Source organism: Ranitomeya variabilis, chromosome 3 (genome assembly GCF_051348905.1).
Source record: "Ranitomeya variabilis isolate aRanVar5 chromosome 3, aRanVar5.hap1, whole genome shotgun sequence".
In the NCBI taxonomy this organism is placed as follows: Eukaryota; Metazoa; Chordata; class Amphibia; order Anura; family Dendrobatidae; genus Ranitomeya; species Ranitomeya variabilis.
In genome coordinates this window covers 116,309,997-116,315,328 of record NC_135234.1, presented here as the reverse complement: position 1 = coordinate 116,315,328, position 5,332 = coordinate 116,309,997, and positions in this window count along the sequence as shown.

Sequence of the window (5,332 nt, the reverse complement as noted above, 5' to 3'; positions counted from 1 at the left end):
GGAACTCTATAGTCTGCACAGCTGGTAAGCCGCCCGCGCTGTGTGCAGTCACGTGGGGTGATCGACGCCGCTGGTGACTAATGTAGTGTCAGCTCTGTGGCGGCTGCAGACACCGGACGTGTGGGATGGCTGCCAGGGGCCAATAGAGGACTGCAGGCTGTACGGTGCTGGAATAGGGCTTCTGTGCATGAGGCTTGTACTGCTGTCTGCCATGTGGAAAGGCAGGAAAACGTTGGGAATCTCCCAGAATTAGCAAACTTCCCGAGTACAGCCTAAGGGCGCAGTCAGACGGCCGTATACCGTGACCGCGTCATGTATGGCTGCACAGCCGCCATGCTGGGGTCCCAGCCACCGACCAGCCCGTGCACTGCGATCGTCATCAGTGTTAGGCTATGTGCACACGTCAGGCTTTTTCATCAGGTTTTGTAGCCAAAACCAGGAGTGGGTGATAAATGCAGAAGTGGTGCATATGTTTCTATTATACTTTGCCTCCAATTGTTCCACTCCTGGTTTTGGCTACAAATCCTGAGGAAAAATCCTGACAAAATCCTGACGTGTGCACATAGCCTTAGGGTACGTACACACCTTGCGGAATGGTGTGCAGATTTTTCTGCACTGATTTTGGTAAATCTGCAGGAAATCCGCGCTGCAGACTTGCAGTGTTTTTTTTTTCGCGGATTCCTATACAGGAGTAGGTGTAAACCGCTGTGGAATCCACACAAAGAAGTGACATGCTGCGGAATATACAACACAGCATTTTTTTACGCAGCATGTGCACTGTGGATTTTGTTTACCATAGGTTTACATGGTACTGTAAACTCATGGAAAACTGCTGCGAATCCGAAACGTCAAATCCGCAACGTGTTCACATACCCTTATATGGCCGGCTTGTTATACTGTACTAGATGGTGGCCCGATTCTAACCCATCGGGTATTCTAGAATATGGATGTAGTTTACAGCCACGTAGTATATAGCACAGCCACATGGTTTGTAGCACAGAGACGTAGTGTATAACACTGCCCATTCAGTATATAACCCAGGCCACGTAGTATAGAGCACAGCGATGTAGTATATTGCCCAGCCACGTAATATATACCACAGCCACGTAGTATATAGCTCAGCCCATATAGTATATACTGTAGCACAGAGATGTAGTATATAACACAGCCCATGCAGTATCTAACACAGCCCACGTAGTATATAGCAATGTGGGCACCATAACCCTGTTAAAAAGAAAATGAAAAATAGTTATATACTCACCTTCCGGAGCCCCCGGATCCAGCCGAGGTGTTTACCGATGCTCCTCGCGACGCTCCGGTCCCAAGAGTGCATTTCGGTCTCGCGAGATCGCTACGTTATCATCTCACGAGACGGCAATGTATTGACTGGAACGTCGCAAGGAGCGGGAAAGGCCTCGGCTGGATCCGAGGGTCCACGGAAGGTGAGTATATAATGATTTTTTAAAATTATTTTTAACATTAGATCTTTTTACTATTGATGCCGCATAGGCAGCATCAATAGTAAAAAGTTGGTCACACAGTTAATAGCAGCGTTAACGGACTGCGTTACACCGCAGCATAACGCGGTCCGTTAACGCTGCCATTAACCCTGTGTGAGCACTGACTGCGGGGAGTAAGGAGCGGCCATTTTGCCGCCGTACTGTGTCCATCGCTGATAGGTCGTGGCCTTTTTGCCGCGACCAATCAGCGACTTGGGATTTCTGTGACAAACAGACGGAAGTGGACCTTAGACAATTATATAGTAGATGGAGTAATATATGGGTTCATTATACTGTATGGAGCATTGTATGGGGCCCATTATACTGTATGGACCATTGTATGGGGCTCATTATACTGTATGGAGCATTGCATGGGGCCCTTTATAATGTATGGAGCATTGTATGGGGCTCATTATACTGTATGGAGCATTGCATGGGGCCCTTTATAATGTATGGAGCATTGTATGGGGCTCATACTGTATGGAGCATTGCATGGGGCCCATTATACTGTATGGAGCATTGCATGGGGCCCTTTATAATGTATGGAGCATTAGGCTATGTGCACACGTCAGGATTTCTTGCAGAAATTTCCTGAACAAAACCGGACATTTTCTGCAAGAAATCCGCATGCGTTATTGACGCGTTTTTTGTGCGTTTTTTTCCGGAGCTTCCCAATGCATTAAATAGTGGGAAAACACGAAAAATCCACAAAATTAATGAACATGATGTGTTTTTTATCGCGATGCGTTTTTTTGGCGGTAAAAAAAACCCATCATGTGCACAAAAATTGCAGAATGCATTATAATTGATGGGATGCATATGTATGCGTTTTTATTGCGGTTTTATAGCGAAAAAACGCAAAAAATCCTGAACATGTGCACACAGCCTTATAGGAGGCCCATTATACTGTATGGTGCATTATATGGGGCTCATTATAATGTATGTAGCATTATATAGGGCTCATTATACTGTATGGTGCATTATATGGGTCTCATTATACTGTATGGTGCATTAGGGACCTAATGGGGACCTTGCCTCAAGGACATATCCCGGTGTGCGCCACCTTTGGATCCAGCAGCGGTAAGATTAATTTAGACCACTTATACTTATGTCACTTAGACTTATATACTTATGTATCATTAGAGTAGTGGTCTCTTGCCTGTAGTGCTATGCATGCTGGCTCCACGGGTGCTGCACACCTGGTGATTCCTACCCACTTATTTCCATCCTGGTTTTATCATGTTTTTCACTTTTTCTACTAAGTAATTATGATGTATATGTACCAATAAAGTATTTTTCTATCTTTATACTCCTGGGTTCTCTCTTGTTTTCATATGGCTTATATGGAGTTGGTTTCTTATGGTGAGGGGCTACTTGGCACTATTTAGTGCTTTGTCATTCCTCTCAGTATCAAGTATGTCGCCTGGTTTTGATATTGTATGGTGCATTATATGGGGTTCATTATACTGTATGGAGCAATATATAGGGCTCATACTGTATGGAGCATTGTTTGGGGTCCATTATACTGTATGGAGCAATATATGGGGCCCATTATTCTGTATGGAGCATTATATGGAGCTCTTTTTACTATATGGAGCAATATATGAGGCCCATTATACTGTATGGAGCAATATGTGGGGCCCATTGTACTGTATGGAGTAGTATATGAGGCCCATTACTGTATGGAGCAATATGTGGGGCCCATTATACTGTATGGAGTAATATATAAGACCCATTTTATGGTATGGAGGACTATGTGGTGCCCATAATACTGTATGGATGATGACACTGTTCTAAAACGAAAAGTCTGCAGTCACTCTGTGTGTCCAATCTGAAAAGTTATCTCCACACAGAGATTTTGAGCTCAACAATGCAGAAGCTGTGAGCTGGCTAAGTCCCCAGAACAGCGGCCCCAACACAGACCATTGTGACCTCCGCCCCTCTAGAAGTCCTGATCATCGACTACCTGACCGTAGGACCAGCGCATCTTGGCTATGAACATTGTCTGGTGATGACCAACCATTTCACCAAGTTTGCTGTGGTAAATAGAGATCAGACTGCCGAATCAGCTGCACAGGCCATCTGTCGAGATTTCATCCCCGTGTACGGCTGCCCGAAAAGGATCCACTCTGATCAAGGCGCCTGTTTCCAGGGGCAAATTATGGAAGAGCTACACCATTTGTACCAGATCGGGAGGCCCAGAACTACTCCTTATCACCCTCAAAGGAATGTTTACCCTGGTTACCAGTGTACATGTAAAAAAAAAAAAACACTACATACTTACATTCCGGTGTCCGTAACGTCCCCCGGCGTCTGCTTCCTGCACTGACTGTGAGTGCCGGCCGTAAGGCACAGCACAGCGGTGACGTCACCGCTGTGCTCTGCTTTTACTTTACAGCCGGCACTCAGTCAGTGCGGGAAGCAGACGCCGGGGGACGTTACGGACACCGGAATGTGAGTATGTATTGTTTGTTTTTTTTTTACATTTACGACGGTAACCAGGGTAAACATCGGGTTACTAAGCGCGGCCCTGCGCTTAGTAACCCGATGTTTACCCTGGTTACAAGCGAACGCATCGTTGGATCGGTGTCACACACACCGATTCAACGATGACAGCGGGAGATCCAGCGACTAAAGAAAGTTCCAAACGATCTGCTACGACGTACGATTCTCAGCAGGGTCCCTGATCGCTGCTGCGTGTCAGACACTGCGATATCGTATGGATATCGCTGGAACGTCACGGATCGTACCGTCGTAGCGACAAAAGTGCCACTGTGAGACGGTACCCTTAGTTAAATAATCGTTATACAGTTTATATTGCATCCCTTTTCCCCTGTTATCTCTCTGCCAGGAGTTCATTGCTGTTGAACAATTAAATAATAGTTAACCCCTGCTCTATGCGTCTGTCGCTCCATCCAAGCACCTGTGTGTTACAGGGGCACATTTATAAGATTATATTAGCACAGGAACACTTTTTTAACACATTCAATTGTGGAACTTTATTATTGTTCCAAGATATATAAATTAAAATGTACTTTGTGTGAGAACCCTTTGAAGGCAATTTGGATTATGACGTACATAAAATCCTGGACTCTCATATAGTGAGCGGGTCTGTGCATTGTCTAGTACATTGGAGAGGTTATGGCCCAGAAGATAGATTCTGGGTTCTGGCAAATATAATCAATCCCAAAACTCTGATCAGGAAATGCCATGTTCTATTCTTGAATAAACCTAGTCCTAAGAGTGCAGAGGTTCTCATAAAAGGGGGGCGGGATACTGTCATATCTCCTCCGGGACATGGTTTTGCAACTGTCACCGGACGCCACCATGTTCCTTCTGCGGACAGTGTTGATGATTGAGGACATGTTGGGGCCAGAAGCTCTGGACTTCAAAGGCTCTCTCCAGCCAGTAAGATTAGGGTGGCTGAAACCTGTAGTGCTCCCCACTCTGGAAGTATTGGTGTGTGTTGTCCAGCAGGAGTAATCACCCTTCATTGGCAAATTGTAAAGCCCTATACATTACTAAAACTCGCAGCTCACTTTTGGTAGCTCCCAGATGTAGTTTGTTCCTCCTCTGGTTTGCTGTTGCTTTTCAGCTCCTGTTTTGTTTATTGGCTTCTTGTTCTCACCCCGGCACATTACTGACTAATCTTGCATTTTCTTATTTTGTATCTTTTACTGCCTTCCTGGTTCAGACCCAGCGATCTGACCACTGCTGCCAGCCTGCACCATCGGCCAGCAGCCTAACCCGTGGCTCCAGCCCAGTGGCCCCTGTGTAAGTTGAGATCCCTGTAAGGGATGAAGACCAGGCCACCTTTTGGGATCTGGTAAACT